The sequence below is a fragment of the Rhinopithecus bieti genome, unplaced genomic scaffold, assembly GCF_001698545.2.
Source record: "Rhinopithecus bieti isolate Rb0 unplaced genomic scaffold, ASM169854v2 scaffold_1060, whole genome shotgun sequence".
NCBI lineage: Eukaryota > Metazoa > Chordata > Mammalia > Primates > Cercopithecidae > Rhinopithecus > Rhinopithecus bieti.
Genome location: NW_016803381.1, coordinates 1,008,139 through 1,028,217, shown reverse-complemented (window position 1 = coordinate 1,028,217; position 20,079 = coordinate 1,008,139). Strand labels below are relative to the sequence as shown.

Here is a 20,079-nt window from a genome sequence, read left to right as displayed (position 1 = left end):
AAAAAAAAAAATGGGGCTCTCTTTATGGGTAAAAGAATACTACAAATCTGTAAAGCCAATACTACACATCTGTAAAGCCCATAAAAGCCTTCTTTGTGCTTTCATAGCACTTAAGAAACAAAACTTCCACAGCACTTACTTTGTTCGGGGAAGTATCTGTGTACTTCTTCTCTCAGTCCACTTATTTAGTGCCTTGAAATTGCTCTTGCTTTTCTTGGATTTCCGTTTTTTCCCCACGGTGCATGCTTTGTCTGTCATAATGAAGTTTTTATTACTTTGAATTTTTTGATACAAAAGGATGAATTATATATTAAATCATTTATTTCCTTTGACTCTTATTTTATGTTTTAGAATTTCTTTGGCCAGGAAAAATTGGCTACAATACGTTTCGAAAATATCTTATGTAATAACCACTTCACATAGTCATTCTGGTCATTGTTGCCAATTTGTATTTAATTATGGATACAACTGAAACTAATTTGAAATGAACCTATTGTAAATATAATGTTAATTCTCATCTTTTAAACAATTTTGAATTTCCATGTCTATTGAGAGCTCTTACTAGGGCTGAAATGCCTACCGGTTCAAAGGGTTATCCACTTCTTTCACAAATGGAGCTGACTTATGTGAGTTTTTTCCTCCAATCAAATGGTATCTTATAATATTAACATGATAGGTGATTTTAGCTCTTAGCATGAAGGTCCTTTATCGTCAAATGTTTTTCAGCATTCCTGCTAATCTCTTACCCCAAGAACTGTATTTCTCAGACTCTTCAGTGGTTAAACAGAACAACTTCAGGCAATGTTGCCCACCCTCTTCCCAATTACCAAGGAAGGCAGAAAAGCTGTTTCATAAAATCCTTATAATAAGCAAAATTACCATATATGATTCCATTCATCTTTAATCAACAATACTAGATAATGTCTTTCCCACTACTTTCACCCGCATGTAATTTTTGGGCATTTAGTATAAAATTACCAGGACTCCTCTGTTGTGACAAAGATGTAGAAGGAAGAAGTTAAGTTATACTTAAATTACTTGTAATATTCCATTAAATAGCTGCAGTTTACATGAATGAAGTCAAATAGAGAAAGGTAAATTACTATGAAGTACCCTATATCTTGTTGAATAAATATATAACTAATAATTAGTCTTGCAATTATAAATAATATTATAAATGCTATCACTTGTATGTGAACAGGAGAACTCCAGAGAGAAGACCAGAGTCTGCCCAATCTCAGCTTTGTTACTAATGAGTTGTACAGTCTTTGATTGATCAATTGACTTCTTAGGACCTCAATTTCTTCACCTATGAACCAAACTTAAATAGTCTCTGAAGTCCCTCTATGCTTTTATACCCAAATATTTCACACCTGATTTTTTCAGACTGGTAGATTGGTAATAAATTGCCATAAGAACAGAGTGAACCCTACATAGCTTTGCCTAGTGGTTAAATAGCAACTATAGATATGATAGAGATGTCAAACTTTTTGGGACGATGGATAATCCTATGAAGCATTATTTACTGAAACACAAAAATAAGTTACAGGTATCATAAAGGCTGTAAAAGTTAGGAGGAGGATGAGATATAAATGAGGCCAGGTTATGAAGTGAAACTGCAAATCTTTCATTGAGCCATAAAGAGTAAGTTAGTTGAATTGCATAGATACAGAGGAGAAAGGAACATTATATAAAATTTATTATAAGATAATTTTTTACCATAGGATGCATCTGAAGACAATATTCTACAGGAGCTAGTAAGGTTTTATTTACAATTCTATTAAACCAAGAACTTTATTACCTTAGCTCCTCAGTGAGATATATCCTGAGAAGTAAAAAAAAAATAAAATAATAAAATAGAAATTTGTCCTCAATTTTATTTCATTAACTCTATGACACAATAGATTTTATTGAACTTCAGGTCAATATAATATTTTTTCTTTGTTTTGTGGAGAAATAAAATCATATCTTTTGGTGGTTTTTAATAGGATTGGCCTTTAGTTATAAATTATGATAAAATATATAAACCAAACTACTTTTACTACCTATTTAACTTAGAGAGTTGCTAATAACAATATAGCACATTTTCTAGCACAGTTAGGTACTCAACCATTGGTTGCTATTAATNAACTTTATTACCTTAGCTCCTCAGTGAGATATATCCTGAGAAGTAAAAAAAAAATAAAATAATAAAATAGAAATTTGTCCTCAATTTTTATTTCATTAACTCTATGACACAATAGATTTTATTGAACTTCAGGTCAATATAATATTTTTTCTTTGTTTTGTGGAGAAATAAAATCATATCTTTTGGTGGTTTTAATAGGATTGGCCTTTAGTTATAAATTATGATAAAATATATAAACCAAACTACTTTTACTACCTATTTAACTTAGAGAGTTGCTAATAACAATATAGCACATTTTCTAGCACAGTTAGGTACTCAACCATTGGTTGCTATTAATTTTTTTTTTGTATCAGGACATTTCTTAACCATATAAAAAACATTAATTTTATGGTAGTTCTTTATTGGTATCCATAGAAGCTGGTAAGGTGATTGCTTTCATGACATTGGTCAGTATACATAAAACTCTAATATAACTTTTCAATACAGGACTGGAACTGTATCTTGGAGGGCTTTGTATACACAGCTAAAGCTTTTACATGTCCTTATAGATTGTGTGGTAATGCTTAAGCAATTGAGCAGAGAGTAGTATGATTAAATTTGTCTTTAAGATTATGTGTCAACTATAGAAAGGATAAATTGGTGAGGGGTGAACTTAAGAGTTGGGAGTATAAGACAAATTTAGGAGAAAACTGCCCATGGGAAAACTTACACTACTATTCTTTTTAAACAATCACATTTTACTCTCAAAACAACTGCAAGCAGTGAACATGATTTATGTCATTTTACAGAGAAGATCGGAGAAATCAAGTAAATTGCCTAAGATAACACAGCTCTAAATATGGTATAACTGGAATTGGAAGCTAGGTGTCTCCTACCAAGGCTCAGTCTATTTCCATTATCCTAAAATGGCAATTAAGTGTTAGAGCTGAATATAATTGTTAAAGTTTTTATCTGATTTGGTTAATTGAATGGCATTAAGAATAAGAACAGGTTTTGAGAGATAATAATGAGTTAGGTTTGGGACTTGCTGGGTGTATTGAGGTCCCTGGAACACTTACATGAGTGATTAAGAGAGTTTAATGACTATATTATTTTTAAAGGTTTGTAGGGTTATGGTGGAGCACCCCAGAGCTAGCCAAAGTAGGAAGCCTTTATCACTCCTATGCCTGAAGAGGCAAGAGAATAGAATGGTTAGAATGGTTTAGATGTCCAGAAGGCTTTATAGCTTTAGGGAAAGATGTCCAATCAGAACATCTGAAGGTAGTATCCTTCAGCAGGGGACCACAACCACCAATGAACACTTTGCAAAATGAAGTATGTGAAATTCTCAGTGAGCCTTGGAGGAAACTAGAGAATAAATGCCCAGATCTCTCTCTTTGTCTTACTCTATTATCTCTTGATGTTGCTCTCATAGGCCAAAACAGCCCACACTCAGAGGACATGGGGCTTGATTAATGTAACCTATAAGGGTCAGGGTAGAGATGGGACCTGGAGAGAACATGGAGACTACCACATGTCAGGCAGGATGTTGAGCTTGATCTACACAAGTGGTAATCTGCAGTGGACAACTGAATATATAAGTCAGGAGTTTACAAATGAGGGAGATATAGATATTGAAGTCATAAGTTAGCCCTGGCACAGCATTTCTTGGAGTATGTTATGAGAAACTCTAGTTCTATGATATTATTTGTTAAAAAGTGTTTTCATGACGAAATAACTTTTGGGCAGCTTAATATGTTGTAGTTTTTCTTTTGTATTCACAATGCACACACACATATATCAAAGGATCCAAAATTCTGTATATTAAGGAAGTATGTTCAACTTTTTTAAACCCAGTGTTCCCATGTTTGTTTGTTTAATCACAGAAATATTTCTGTTTCTGATAATACTCATCAATTTCCTAAGGAGCAACTGATCTCAAAAACACTGTCGTACAAAGGTTAGTTTCAAATATAACTAAAGAGTAGGTCAGTCATGAATCTGAAGCTGTCTAGAACACAGCATAGACCCAAGAAAGGAAATGTAGAACACATTGATTTAGTCAACATTCTCCAGAGAAACAAAACCAATAGGAGATATCTATCTCACTATCTATCTATTGAGAAAATACTGTTTATTTTAAAGGATTGACTGATGCAGCTGCAGGGGCTAGTAAGTCCAAAATCTAAAGGGCATGCAGGCAGGCTGAAGACCCAGGGAATAGTTTATTTTGCAGTCTTGAGTCTGAAGGCAGTCTGAAAGAAGACTTCCTTCCTCTTTGGGGAACTTCAGTCTTTTCTCTTTAAGTCCTTCAGCTGATTAGACAAGGCCCATCCCACATTACAGAGGGTAATCTGCTTTATTCAAAGTCTACGATTTCAATGTGAATTACATCTAAAAACTACCTTCATAGAAACATCTAGACTTATCTTTGACGAAGTAAGTGTTACCAAAGCCTAGCCAAATCGATGCATAAATTTATCACAAATGTCATTAGAATACAAACTGATAAAGCCAAGGATGAGAGAATATGAAAGAGAAAAGGAAGAGGCCCCAGTGCTCCAGAGAGATGGATAACACAAAGAGTGGCCAGAAAAGTTAGATTTGTCAATTAGAAAATTATGCTCATCTACTCTTGACTCTAAATTTTCTCTCTGCTACATATAAATGAGGATGCAGTAGTCATGAGTTTGAACTAAAGGGTCAACTGTAAGATTTTTATTAGTTCCCTTAATCTCTGAAACACTGGGTTTCCTCATCTGCCAGATGATATTTACTAGTAGGATTTGGTAGTGCTTTCAGAAGAAAAAAGAATTTTGGAGAGAAAGCTGTGATGGGGGAGGCTTGGGGAACTAGATTAAGAATGGGATCTTTACAATATTTTGTTTTAGGTCATATGATGTTGACTATTTGAGAGATTTCAATCAAGATCTAAACATATCTTCAATTTTTTTCTTCGAATTTTAGACTCTTGTTTTTTATTTTTTTAATTGAAACACTGTACTAGGGCTTGGCCTGAGGTAACATAGGCATATTTGAGTTAATATGTTGGAACAAGTATAATTCAGCTTAGTGTTGTGGAAAAGAAGGTAAGTATTAATAACTGTTGAGTAAATTTTCTTAAAAAACACAAAAACTAATAGGTGGCAAGGCATCCCCCCCAAAAAAAAGGAAAATGAAAAGGGAAAGAAATGAGAGCTCCTCATGAATTATGAGCTATAAATACATTTTAGTAGACAAGAAACTTGTATCTCTAAACTTACAACTTTCTTCTTTTGTTATATTGGTTTTGATTTCCTTTTATCGATTATTAAAAAGACCTTTTATGAAAACAATTAACTTTTCTCACTGTCGTATCCATAAAAGAAGTAGTTTTGTTTCTCTTACCCTCTACATCTGCCAAGATAGCTAGGGGCATCTGTCTGTCTTGACTCTTCACTAGCAACAGATGTTTACTCTGAAGACCAAGAATGTTCCCCATGATGTGGGAAACAGGAAAAGGGCCTTCTGTTCAGATCAGGGCCAGTTTCCTGCCTCCAGCCCTTTCCTAACTGTTAACGCTAGTATAAAAGAAATGGTTTTTCACCTGCATTTTGACCTGTAAAAGACCAAAGAAGAAGTCAAGGATGACACAGTTTGTGAATTTGAGCAAATTTGATCTAATCGCTTTCTTATTATGGAATTCTGAAACTTTCCTGTGTCAGCACATTTTCTCATAAAACATTTTATAGAAAAGAATGTTTCCTCCAATGCTCTTGCTTACAAGTACCAATTTTTCCTTATAAAACATTTGTTTGCTATCTGGTCTGTTCGACGTAAATATTTCTTCCTATTGTACCAGTTTGTTACAATTCCAAATGGCATCATCCTTTCCCTCTCTAGAATGAGTGAGAAAAGTGGCTGCATCTTCAAGACCAAGTATATTTTACATAGATGGACTAAAGAGTCTTAGAAATTGCTCATTTAATAAAGGATAAGGAATGCTGTAATCCCAACATTTTGGAAGGCCAGGGTGGGTGGATCACTTCAGCTCTGGAGTTAGAGATCAGCCTGGGCAACACGGCGAAACCCCATCTCTACAAAAAATATAAAAATTAGCTGGACGTGGTGGTGTATGCCTATAGTCCCAGCTACTCAGTAGGATGACGTGGAAGGATCACTTGAACCTGGGAAACAGAGGTCGCAGTGAGCCGAGATCCCATGACTGCACTCTAGCCTAGGTAACAAAGTGAGGCCCTGTCTCAAAAAAAGAAAAAAAAAAGGCTGCTTCAATTAAATGAGAATTTTATATTAAAAAGTTTTTAATTTACTAGAATAAATTTTATATTAAGAAGTAGAAGACGTAATGTGTTACTAGTTTGTTTTAATCCATAAAAGATGGTAAAATGTATGTAGTGTATCAGTTCAAATAAGCCTGAATTCAGCATATTCAAATGATTACAACTTAAAAAGTTGTAGTCTTTACATGGGCACTTGCTTCTATTTTAAGAACTGATCTCCATTAGGCATAATTTTAAAAATTGAAAGGCTTCATTTGAAAATCAGACTTATATATGTGTCCCATATACTAGTAATTTTTTATTTTAAAGTCAAATCATATTTTAAAATAGCTATTGGGTCTTACTAATTTATTTAATAAATCAAGTCCAAAACTGTTATAAAAATAGCAGTATCTTTGAAATACTACTTTAAGGAAATGTATGTTTTGCTTTTGAGTTGCAACCAACTTTTTCTTGTACTAATAATTTAGTCATGAAAAGAAAAAGCTCAATTTTCTAATGTTTCTAGGCATCCTTGGCATTCTAAACATAATGAAATATTCTTGCAATCCATTTCCAATTACAGAAAAATGTAGAAAAACATATAGATAAAATATGGAAAAAGTAAATTTATGTAAATAACATGATATTGTAAATGAAAAGTTGTTAGAAAAGAAACTTATATTTAGGTTTTCTTTACTATTTCTACAAGACACTTTGGGAAAGCTTACAATAAAACATCTTGAGTAAGCAGGGATTCTGCATAAAATTTTAAAGAGTTTTAAGAATTTTCAAATGTCAGCAACACCAAACAAACAAACAAAAGCAATTGTAATTTATGGAGTTATCTAAAGAGACAAGTGCACGTGAATTGAGCTTCTTCTCTGAGTCCAAATCAATAAACTTTGAGCATTTGCCTTCTGAAATGCAAAAGCACTGAGTGGAAAAATAAAATATAGCATCTCCCTTTCCTTCTCCCATCTCGCTCCTCTTTCCTTCTCTCTGTTTCTCTAACACAGACACACACACACACACACACACACACAAACACACACAGTGGTTGCCTTTTTTGTTTCACAGAAAGTGAGAAAGAACAGATGTGACACCCCTCAGCTGTATAAACACAACCCATTTTAAATAAATGCAATCACTCATGTAAAAAGCTTTATCATTTTCAAAAGGTTTGGGAGGAATCTACCTTATCCATTTTAAATGCTAAGTTTAATTAATTTGAAATGTATTAAATAATCTTGCTCATTGCATTTCCTTTTGCATACTAAATTCAGAAACAGGGAAAAAAAATCATGAAGTCAAAGAACTTTTGTTGTGAGACAGCTGAAAGGTAAGTTTGGCATAGATGAGGTAAAAGGTGGCACTTCTTTTCTGCCCATGACTCAATCAGCTTGAAAGTTTTTCAGAGAGTGTATCTATCTCAAGCTTCATTATCCGTGTTGTAGGAGAGAAACAGGGTTTGTGATCATCTTTAAATTTAAATATTTGTTCTGTCACTTACATGAGCATTCCCCAACCTTTTTGGCACCAGGAACCTGGTTCCCGGAAGACAGTTTTCCCATGGACAGGGGTAGGGGAGGGATGGTTTCAGGATGAAACTGTTCCACTTCAGATCATCAGGCATTAGATTCTCATAAGGAGTGCACAATCTAGATCCCTCGCATGTGCAGCTCACAAGAGGGTTTACTCTCCTATGAGAATCTAATGCAACTGCTGATCTGACAGGAGGCGAAACTCAGGCAGCAATGCTCACGTGCACTCTGCTCACCTCCTGCTGTGCACCCCAGTTCCTAACATGGCACTGACCAATACTGGCTTGCAGCACAGGGGTTGGGGACCCCTGACTTATATGACCTATGAAGTTGGCCACGTTAGTCATCTTTCCTGAACCCATTTCCTCACAGGTTATAAGATGTGGAGACTTTTACCTGAGAATGAAGTATATTCTAATGCATATAAGATCATGTGCTTTATTCTATAAATTCTTATCATCTTGAAATTACTGCGGTTCCAACCCAAACTAAAATGTATTTTTTTACCTTGTTTGACCATATGAAATAAAGTGATTATTAAAATCCTTTCATCACACCTTTTTGAAGCTTAAAGGGAAAATGTAGTATGATATCTTTTAAAAAATTTTCCATCAGTTATTGGGATACAGGTGGTATTTGGTTACATTAGTAAATTCTTTAGTGGTGATTTGTGAGATTTTGGTGCGCGCATCACCCAAGAAGTATACACTGCACCGTATTTGTAGTCTTTAATCCCTCGTCCCCCTCCTACTCTTCCCCCAAGTCCGCAAATTTCGTTGTATCATTCTTATGTCTTTGTGTCCTTATAGCTCAGCTCCCACATATCAGTGAGAACACAGGATGCTTGGTTTCCCATTCCTGAGTTACTTCACTTAGAATAATAGTCTCCAGTCTCATCCAGGTCACTGCAAATGCTGTTAATTCATTCCTTTTTATGGCTGAGTAGTATTCCATTATACACACACACACACACACACACACACACACACACACACACGATACTTTATCTACTCATTGAGTGATGGGCATTTGGGTTGGTTTCATGATTTTGTAATTGTGAATTGTGCTTCTATAAACATGCGTCTTCAAATACCTTTTTCAAATAATGGCTTGTTTTCCTTTGGGTAGGTACTCAGTAGTGGGATTGCTGGATCAAATGGTAGTTCTATTTTTGGTTCTTTAAAGAACCTCCACACTATTTTCCATAGTGATTTTACTAGTTTACATCCCCACCAGCAGTGTAGAAGTGTTCCCCAACCAGCACATACATGACAAAATCTACTGTTTTTTGATTTTTGTTTTTGATTATGGCCATTGTTGAGGGGGGAAGGTGGTATCGCATTGAGGTTTTGATTTGCATTTCCTTGATCATTAGTGATGCTGAGCATTTTTTCATATTTTTGTTAGCCATTTATATATCTTCTTTTGAGAATTGTCTATTCTTGTCCATAGTCCACTTTTTGATAAGATTGTCTGGTGTTTTAATTTTTTCTTACTGTCTTGTTTGAGTTTGTTGTAAATTCTAGATATTAGTCCTTTGTCAGATGTATAGATTGTGAAGATTTTTTCCGACTCTGTGGGTTGTCTGTTTACTCTGCCAGTTATTCCTTTTGCTGTGCAAAAGCTCTTTAGTTTAATTAGGTCCCAGCTATTTATCTTTGATTTTATTGCATTTACTTTTGGGTTATTGGTCCTGAAATCCTTGCCTAAGTCACTGTCTAGAAGGGTTTTTCCAATATTTTCTTCTAGAATTTTTATAGTTTCAGGTCTTAGGTTTAAGTCCTTTATCCATCTTGAGTTGATTTCTGTGTAAGGTGAGAGATGAGGATCCAGTTTTGTTCTCCTGCATGTGGCTAGCCAATTATCCCACCATCATTTGTTGAAAAGGGTGTCCTTTCCCCACTTTATGTTTTTGTTTGCTTTGTTGAAGATCAGTTGGCTGTAAATATTTGGGTTTATTTCTGGGTTCTCTATTTTGTTCCATTGATCTATGTGACTATTTTTATAACAGTACCATGCTGTTTTGGTGACTATGGACTCATAGTATAGTTCGAAATCAGGTAGTGTGTGATGGCTCCAGATTTGTTCTTTTTGCTTAGTCTTGCTTTGCCTATATGGGCTCTTTTATGGTTCCATATGAATTTTAGAATTGTTTTTTCTAACTCTGTGAAGAATTATGGTGGTATTTTGATGGGGATTGCATTGAATTTGCAGATTGCTTTTGGCAGTATGGTTATTTTCCCAGTATTGATTATACCTATCCATGAGTGTGGGATGTGTTTCCATTTGTTTGTGTTGTCTATGATTGCTTTCAGCAGTGTTTTATAGTTTTCCTTGTATAGATCTTTCGACTCCTTGTTTAGGCATATTCCTAACTATTTTATGTTTTTTTGCAGCTATTGTAAAAGGAATTGAGTTCTTGATTTAATTTTCTGCTTGGTTGCTGTTGATGTATAGAAGAACTGCTGATTTGTGTACATTAATCTTGTATCTGGAAACTTTGCTGAATTCTTTTTTCAGTTCTAGGAGCTTTCTGGAGGAGTCTTTAGGTTTTTCAAAGTAAATGACCATATCGTCAGCAAACTGTGACAGTTTGACTTCCTCTTTACCTATTTGAATGCCCTTTATTTCTTTCTCTTTTCTAATTGCTCTGGCTAGGACTTCTAGTACTATGTTGAAGATAAGTGGTGAGAGTGGGCATCCTTGTCTTGTTCCAGCTCTCAGAGGAATGTTTACAACTTTTACCCATTCAATATATGTTGGCTGTGGGTTTTTCATGGAAAGCTTTTATTATATTAAGGTATGTCCTTTGTATGCTGATTTTGCTGAGAGTTTCAACCACAAAGTGATGCTGGATTTTGTCTAATGCTTTTTCTGCATCAATTGAGATGGTCATATGATTTTTGTTTTTAATTCTCCTTATGTGGTGTATTGAATTGATTGACTCGTGTGTGTTAAACCATACCTTCATCCCTGGTATGAAACCCACTTGATCATAGTGGATTGTCTTTTTGATATGTTGTTGGATTTAGTTAGCTAGTATTTTGTTAAGGATTTTAACATCTATATTCATCAAGGATATTGGTCTGTAGTTTTCGTTTTTGGTTATGTCCTTTCCTGGTTTTGGTATTCAGGTAATACTGGCTCCATAAAATGAATTGGGGAGAATTCCATATTTTTCTATCTTGTGGAATAGTGTCAGAAGTATTGGCACCAATTCTTCTTGGAATGTCTGCTAGAATTCTTCTGTGAATCCATCTGGTCCTGGACTTTTTTTTGTTGGTAATTTTTATATTACCATTTCAGTCTTGCTGCTTGTTACTGGTCTGCTCAGGGCATCCAGTTCTTCCTGATTTAAACTAGGAGGGATGTATTTTTTCAGGAATTTATCCATCTCTTCTAGGTTTTTAGTTTATATGGGTAAAGGTGTTCATAATAGCCTTGAGTGATCTTCTTTATTTCAGCAGTGTCAATTGTAATGTCTCCTGTTTCATTTCTTAGTGAAGTTATTTGTATTTTCTGTCTTCTCTTCTTGGTTAATCTTGCTAATGGTCTATCAATTTTATTTGTCTTTTCAAAGTACCAGCTTTTTGTTTCTTTTATCTTTTGTATTTTTTTGTTGTTGTTTCAATTTTATTTAGTTCTGCTCTGATTTTGGTTATTTCTTTCTTCTGCAGGGTTTGGTTTTGTTTGTTCTTGTTTCTCTAGTTCTGTGAGCTGTGACCTTAGAGGTCAGTTTTTGCTTTTTTAGTCTTTTTGATGTAGGTATTTAGGGCTATGAACTTTCCTCTTAGCACCGCCTTTGCTGTATCCCAGAGGTTTTGGTAGTTTGGTTATTATTGTCATTCAGTTCAAATACTTTTTAAATTTCCTTCTTGATTTTGTTTTTGACCCAGTGCTCATTTGGGAGCAGGTTATTTAATTTCCATGTATTTGCATGGTTTTGAAGATTCCTTTTGGAGTTGATTTCCAGTTTTATTCCACTGTGATCTGAGAGAGTGCTTGATATAATTTCAATTTTCTTAAATGTATTGGGGCTCATTTTATGGCCTATTATATGATCTATCTTTGTGAAAGTTTCACGTGCTATTGAATAGAATGTGTATTCTGTGTTTGTTGGTTGAAATGTTCTGTAGAGTCTATTAAGTCCAGTTGTTCCAATATATAGTTTAAATACATTGTTTCTTTGTTGACTTTCCGTCTTGATGACCAGTTTAGTGCTGTCAGTGGAGTATTATAGTCCCCCACTATTTTTGTGTTGCTGTCTATCTAATTTCTTAGGTATGTTAGTAATTGTTTTATAACTTTGGGAGCTCCAGTGTTAGATGCATATATATTTAGGATTGCAATATTTTCCTGTTGGACAAGACCTTTTACCATTATATAATCTCCTTCTTTGTCTCTTTTTACTGCTGTTGGTTTAAGGTTTGTCTTGTTTGATATAAGAATAGCTACCTCTGCTCGCTTTTGGTGTCCATTTGCATGAAATGCCTTTTCCTTAAAGTTTATGTGAGTCCTTTAGTCTTAGGTGAGTCTCCTGAAGGCAGCAAATGGTTGGTGATTTCTTACCCATTCTGTGGTTCTGTATCTTTTAAGTGGAGCATTTAGGCCATTTACATTCAATGTTAGTATTGAACTGTGAGGCACCATTGCATTCACTGTGCTCTTCGTTGCCTATGTACTTTGTTTTTTTTTTGTTTTGTTTTGCTTTTAACTTCTATTTTGTCTTATAGGGCCTATGTGATTTATGCTTTAAAGAGGTTCTGTTTTGATGTGTTCCCAGGATTTGTTTCAAGATTTAGAGCTCCTTTTAGCAGTTCTTGTAGTGGTGGCTTGGTATTGACAAATTCTCTCAGTATTTGTTTGTCTGAAAAAGACTGTATCTTTCCTTCATATATGATGCTTAGTTTCACTGGATACAAAATTTTTGCTGATGATTGTTTTGTTTGAGGAGGCTGAAGATAGGGCCCCAATCCCTTCTGGCTTATAGGGTTTCTGCTCAGAAATCTGTTGTTAATCTGATAGGTTTTTCTTCAGTGGTTACCTGGTGCTTCTGTCTCATGGCTCTTAATATTGTTTCCTTCATCTTAACTTCTGATAACCTGATGACAATGTGCCTAGGTGATGATCTTTTTGCAATGAATTTCCCAGTTCTTTGTGCTTCTTGTATTTGGATGTCTAGGTCTCTAGCAAGGCTGGGGTAGTTTTCCTTGATTATTCCCTCAAATATGTTTTACAAGATTTCAGAATTCTCTTATTCCTCAGGAAAACTGATTATTCTTAGGTTTGGTCATTTTACATAATCCCAGACTTCTTGGAGGCTTTGTTCATATTTTCTTATTCACTGTTTTTTGTCTTTGTTGGATTGGGTTGATTCAAAGACCTTGTTTTAGAGCTCTGAATTTCTTTATTTAATTGTTCAATTCTGTTGCTGAAACGTTCCAGAGCATTTCACATTTCTAAAAGTGTGTCCAAAGTTTCCTGAATTGTTGAGTTTTTTTTTAAGTGATCTGTTTCCTTGAATATTTCTCCCTTCACTTCCTGTATCGTTTTTTGAATTTCCTTGCACTGGGCTTTGCCGTCCTCTAGTGCCTCCCTGATTAGCTTAATAACTAACCTCCTGAATTCTTTTTCAGGTACATCAGAGATTTCTTCTTGGTTTGGATCCTTTGCTGGTGAACTACTATGATTTTTGGGGGGTGTTGAGAAGCCTTGTTTTGTCATATTACCAGGGTTGGTTTTCTGGTTCCTTCTCATTTGGGTAGGCTCTGTCAGAGTGAAGGTCTAGGGCTGAAGGCTGTTGTTCAGATTCTTCTGTCCCATGTGGTGTTCTCTTGATGTGGTACTCTCCCCCTTTTCCTATGGATGTGGCTTCCTGTGAGTCAAACTACAGTGATTGTTGTCTCTCTTCTGGGTTTAGCCACGCAGTGAGTCCACCCGGCTCTGGGCTGATACTGGGGTTATCTGCACAGAATCCTGTTATGTGAACCATCTATGGGTCTCTCAGCCATGAATACCAGTGCCTGTTCTGGTGGAGGTGGCAGGGGAGTGCAATGGACTCTGTGAGAGTTCTTAGCTTTTGTGGTTTAATGCTCTATTTTTGTGCTGGTTGGCCTCCTGCTGGGAGGTGGTGGTTTCCACAGAACATCAGCTGCAGTTGTATGGAGAGGGACCAGTAGTGGGTGGGGCCCTAGAACTCCCAAGATAATATGCCCTTTATCTTCTGCTACCTGGGTGGGTAGGGAAGAACCATCAAGTGGGGGCAGGGCTAGGCATGTCTGGGCTCAGACTCTCCTTGAGTGGGCTTGCTGCAGCTGCTGTGGGGGAGGGAGGTGAGATTCCCAGGTCACTGGAGTTGTGTATGTAGGAGTATTACGGCTGCCTCTGCTGAGTCATGCAGGTTGACAGGGAAGTTGGGAAAAGTCAGCAGTCACAGACCTGACCCAGCTCCCAAGCTAACCAAAGGGCTGGTCTCACTCCCACCGTGTCCCCTGCCAACAGCCCAAATCTGTTTCCAGGTGGAGGGTGAGATGGGCTTGAAAACTTGCCTCAGGCTACCCATCTCCCAGGTGCAAAAGAAAAGGGCTTGATTCTCCCTCCACCTGTGGAGTCTGCACACCAGATTTGCAGCCTCCCCTGAGTTCTGGCCAGAAGGCTTCTCACTCCATTCAAATTGTCACGAAGTTTAGCTAGAGATTTTCTTCTCCCTGTGGGTTTATCCCCTGCTCCTCTGGCCACCCTCCTGATGAATCCATGTGGTGCCAGGGAGGAATGGTCTGCTAGGGGACCCAGTGAACTCCCAGGGTCTTTCTGCTGCTTCCTCTACCCCTGTATTTTGCTCAACCCTCTAAATTGACTCAGCTCCAGATAAAGTCGGAAACTTCTCCCACAAACAGCCCATCAGTTTCTACAGTGGGGGTGTATGTTTGGGAGAGTAGGGTCTCCCTTTCCCCCTTCCACATATGGGGCACTCTTGGTATTTGAGGCGTCTCCCAGGTGCTGCAGAAGAAGTCTGCTTCCTTCAGAGGGTCTGTGGGTCCTCTTGGGATTGCTGGTTTGTTCTTGCAGTTGATCTGGAGCTAACATTCACAACGGCCTTTTTTTTTTTTTTTTTGAAACTGATCTCACTCTGTGGCCCAGACTAGAGTGTGGTGGCCACAATCTTGGGTCACTGCCTGTAGTATGGTATCTTGAAGAAGTTTGAATTTAAACAGATAAGACCTAGAGTCCTTTACAACATTTACTTCATGAATGATACAGTATCACTGAGTTCTCAACTATAGCTCTGCAAGACATGAGCTACGACTGTACCTCAGTTCCTTTCTGGCATTTATAATAACACATGCTATCCACAGTTCATGCCAGTCCCCACAGGCCCTTTTAGACTCAGCCTGAGGTTACATCCCCAGGAGTAGCTTTCCACTCCACTCAGCTGTGAGGAGTTGCATGTTTCTCTTGATTCCCACATGCTTCACATCCACCGTTTCTCAAAGTCCTTATTGTAATTATGAACTTTCTTACTTACTGCTCTCACACCTAGTATTACTGGAAGGAGGTTTTTAAAACTCCAAACACTAGCAAAGCGTTTTGGCATAAGACTAGATAAGCATTTGTTGATTTATGTGAATAAATCGTATGACTAAAGTCTCGGGTAGTCGCTGGAAAGTGCTGTAGAATTGCTACTTGTTAGTTGTTTGTTGTTAATAGTTAATAATGAGAAGAGCAGACTTCTGAGAGTAATTGAGCTATGACTAAAGAAAAGTCAAGGCAAAAAAAATGGATTCAGAGCCTGAAAGACCAGCTTAGTTATGCCACATCACTCAAGTGAAGTCCTTATTTTAAAAAGCTTTTCTGTTATAGCAACCTAATTACAATGTGAAGGGGGGTACCCTTACCATGTTTCTATAAAGTTGCATGCCTTCCAGAGTCCCAAATAAAATTCCAAGGAAATTTTTGGGAAAAAAAAATGAAGAATATTTGTTCTGAATTATTTTTTCCCTAAGTCTTCTCCCTTCCAATTTGATCACTAAATCCAACGAGACACTTGACACCACCTAGGAACAACCAAAGATTTTCTTAAACCTTCACTCAGAATTGTGTAACTTCTCTGCTTAAACCTCTCAGTGGCTTCCTATGTTACTCACGGGGAAATGGAAAATTCATACCGGTAACAAGATTCTAGGAGATCTGCCCTACATCTTGGCTGAAGCACTCAGCACTCCCCTACTGAGTCCTCAACGCTGGCCTCACTGGGCCTGGCTCTTCTTTGAATTTATCTAGCCTGCTCTGATTTCAGGGTCTCTGCAGATATTTTTCCTCTGCTGAAAAGTCTTCTCACTAACAGCCCAAAGCTCTTCCACTTGTTTTCAATAATCTTTCCAATTGCCCATTTAGAAAGGTTTACCCCGATCCACCTTTAAAAAAAACCAACCCACCTCCTATGCTCTCAGATTTTAATTCTCAAAACAAAGTTTTCTTTTTTTTTCTAATCTTTATCATCTCTTGTCCAATATATATATATATAAAATATGTATATGTATATAGCATATACATATATATTCGTTTTAAGCCTCTAAAATGGACTTTTCTCTTGTTTTAAACAATTTTAAGCCATATCAAAACCAGACAACACACCATAGATATTTGCAACTCTTTTTATGTTACCTATTCCCAGAAAAATTAGAAAATAAATGCAAAATGATGCATATTTCACTTGGTAAATAAGGAGTAAACAGGTGAAAGGACTCAAACATATTCTACTCATTTCTCTGACTTTTATGGTTGAAGACAGAAGATACAGCATTCGTCTATAGTTGCATAAGGTAATGACTACTAATTATAGCAAAATTGAGACTTGAATCCACCTCATTGCAGTACAGTACCCTTCATAACATGTTTCTGTCTTGCTTATGGGTATTTTTTCCCTCTAATTTCTCAGTACAAAATATTCTAGACATACCCTCCCTGGATATAGAAAAATAAGAATAAAGTTGTATTTACTCAAAGAGATCAGTAAATGTCACACCTAAAAAATTACCTAAAAAGATTTTATGTGGTCAGATTTTTATTATTTGTAAAATCTAGTGGAACTTGTCATTATTATCATTATTTTTCTACATCTACTCTGTTCCAGGCATTTTAGCCCAGTTATCTGCATTTCTCACAAGTAAACAAGGTAGATTTTATTAGCTGGTAGTTCCTCCACACAACTAGGAGGAGTCATGGACAGAATTCAGACCGTTGTCATCAATGCCAGCACCTGTGCTTTCTGTCGTGCTCCACACCCCTCTGTAGATAACAATGGGACAACTCTAATAATCACTCGTGTAATTGAACTTATCTTAAGCTTATGTAAAATTTTCCAGGGTCATATTGTGAGCTGGGTTCTAGGCCAATCTCTACCACTCTAAGAAAACAAGGTGACAGTGATGAGATATGTTGGAATACGTTGTTCTTAAAGAAACAAGTTCTTATTTACTTAACTGGAACCAGGAATACATCAATTCTGGCCAGAGTGTTAGAATAAAAGCACGCATCTGACACACAGAATTAGGATAATCTCTACACTAGAAGGGCAAAGAGGGGAGGAACAAGACATAAGACAAAAATGAAACATTTTGCATTTGTTTACTCGTGAAACCAGCATCTTAGAAAGTTTTACAATTGTAATTAAGTATTGTGTTATTGTCTGGCTTTGAGATGGCATAAAAACATTTAAAAGCTAAAGAAAAGCCCATTATGAGGGCTTAGAAAGTAAGAAGTAAGTCATCTAATTTTTCTTTTCTCTGATGTTAATTTATGCAGAAGCTAATAACATATTTGTGACTCAGAGCTTCTCATTGTAGGGAAGATTTCTCTCCCAACCACGCTCTCCTGTAATCCCTGCCAGAATACAGCCATCGTTTCAGGGCTTATTGTACTTTTGTCAGGGAAAGGTAATATTCTGATACTTTCACATCCTGTAGATATATTTAATTTTTAACCTTCTGAACATCACTGGGCTTAAATGCTCTAATTCTTCTCTAGCTGTTACAAACAAAACGGCAAACCAATAAGAAAGAGATGGAAGAGGAAACTTGTTGTGTGTGTTCAAAGTCAGATAAACAGAAAGGGAAGAGTACTGTTGGCTGTTGAGGAAGAAAAAGTCAGGGGCAGGGAAGTTTTCATAAAAGAAACATGGGTTATTTTTATATCCAAGTAGGATATAATTAAATTGTTATGTTTTTATAAATGAAAACTTTAATTCCATTACTGCCAAATCACCTAGAGAACAGAGACTATAGTGCTTGAAGAAATGTAGAATCTTCAGAAGTTGACATTTTAAATGAAATTCACCATGAATAAAGTAAGTCTCATAATGACAGCTTAAAGGTCTAATTCATAAAAATGTTATTAAAGGACATTATTTGTATCTGCTTTTTGTGGACTTCTGCTCTTATTCATGACTCTCACAGTGTATGACTGTAATCACAAGCAGTGTGTATAATGGGAGCATTAATTCAATTTGGACTAAGACAAGAATATTATATCACCACAATAAAATCCCAGCTATATTAATTTTAAGGGTAGAAATCGTTGCACAAGAGCAACAAATAGAAAAAGAAATGAATGCCTTCCATATTCTGGGTTCAAATATCTACTTTATTTGTGAAGTTCAGTGTAAGACTGACTAATTGGCACAAGCCTTTTAACGAAATTTTATTCATCAACCTTATGGAATTTGGAGACTTGAATGCTGAGTTCTGATCTTATGGTGATTATGGCATTGGTGTTTAGCATGAACTTAGAAATGTTTACAAGTCATTTGTATTTTAATTAACCCCTTTCTGATACATGACATCAGAGGTGATGCTTAGCAAATGCCTATTCAATTGTCTGGCATATACATTTATTTAGAGAAGATGTAAAATTCACTGCTACATAAAATTTCTCCCAGAGAAGCTGAAAGTAGTGATACTTGAAAGTATCTTTATTCAGAATTTTAAATATGATCTGCATGTTTAATATGCATAAATCTTTAGGAAAAGGAAAAGTGGAAATCAACTGGTTTATTTCTATCTGTGGAACTATCAAAATTTGACTTCTTGACTTTCTACTTCTGATTGGATGAGCTGTAATGGTATGCTGTAGACATGTTTAGACAAAATGTGAATACATTTTTCCCTGTGACATTAGATTATCTCTAGAAGTCATGAAAGTGGTTCTTTATAAAATATATGTCTAACATTGAAAGAAAGTGTTGTCTTTGATGTTGTAGGTAAAAAAGCTCTATACCTAAGAGAATGAGTTAATTCCTATATTTAATAAGATGCAGTCATTAGTAGACACAACTTGATTCATTCTAGAACTACATATTGAATTTCTTTAGCATAATAATGATCTTATAATAGTTCTGGGTAATGAAAGTCTTTAAATGTACCTGTACCTGAGATGAGAGACAACTGACAAAGAGAAAGGCATTTCAAATATACAATAAATAGCACTAATTGAAGATAAAAATCAGTACATTTACAACATTAGCCATAGCTATTATTGCCTCAAATCTAAAACCACTGAACATTCAATTTAAACAACTATGTATTAGTACAGAACTTTGTTATTTGAAATGGCTATGCTTACCAGAAAAGTGTCCAGGGATGTCCACCTGCTACGTCGCTATGCCTGGGCAGCACATGAATTCTCTGTCTTTGCCCCCTCAGACGAAGACTGTCTCAGATTTATGAAACAGGGTTCTTCCACGAAGTTTAGAAGTACCACAAACAGTTTGATGTGGCTTCCAGACTTACTGCAACATCTGGGTGCAAAGATTGAATAACCTTGTTGATACAACCACTCAGAAAGGACAGTGGAAGTTATGTCTTCAACACACTGCCAAATGCTTGTCATCAGGCTTAAATGCCTGTTGACAAGAGCCAGATATGAAAAACAGCTACATCAAAATAGATATCTTTTTAATGGCCTAATATATTATTTCTAATGAAATTGAATGTATTAAAAGAAAACAAAAAGTAATTCTTTTAGTTTATCTGTAGTATATTTTCCAGGAAATATATTTTAATTTTATATATCAATATTTTTAATCACTAGATAAACAATTGTCTGGTTCAGAAAGTTCAAACTATCTTGTTCATTATTTGTAAACAGTATTAGTAGTCTACAATGTTAAGCA

The 20,079-nt window shown here is 35.9% G+C and overlaps 1 protein-coding gene and 1 long non-coding RNA gene across 2 annotated transcripts in view; one reads left to right on the top strand and one right to left on the bottom strand.

The window, feature by feature from the left end:
- LOC108535709 (uncharacterized) overlaps positions 1-19,710 on the bottom strand; it is a 22,454-nt gene extending 2,744 nt beyond the window's left edge. The window contains exons 1-2 of the long non-coding RNA XR_001887305.1: positions 19,530-19,710; positions 140-251 (exon numbers count right to left, since the gene is read on the bottom strand). This is a non-coding gene — a long non-coding RNA (uncharacterized LOC108535709). The remainder of the gene's footprint in view (positions 1-139; positions 252-19,529) is intronic.
- The window catches only part of TRDN (triadin), a 133,032-nt gene that overhangs the window by 112,564 nt on the left and 389 nt on the right, over positions 1-20,079 (top strand).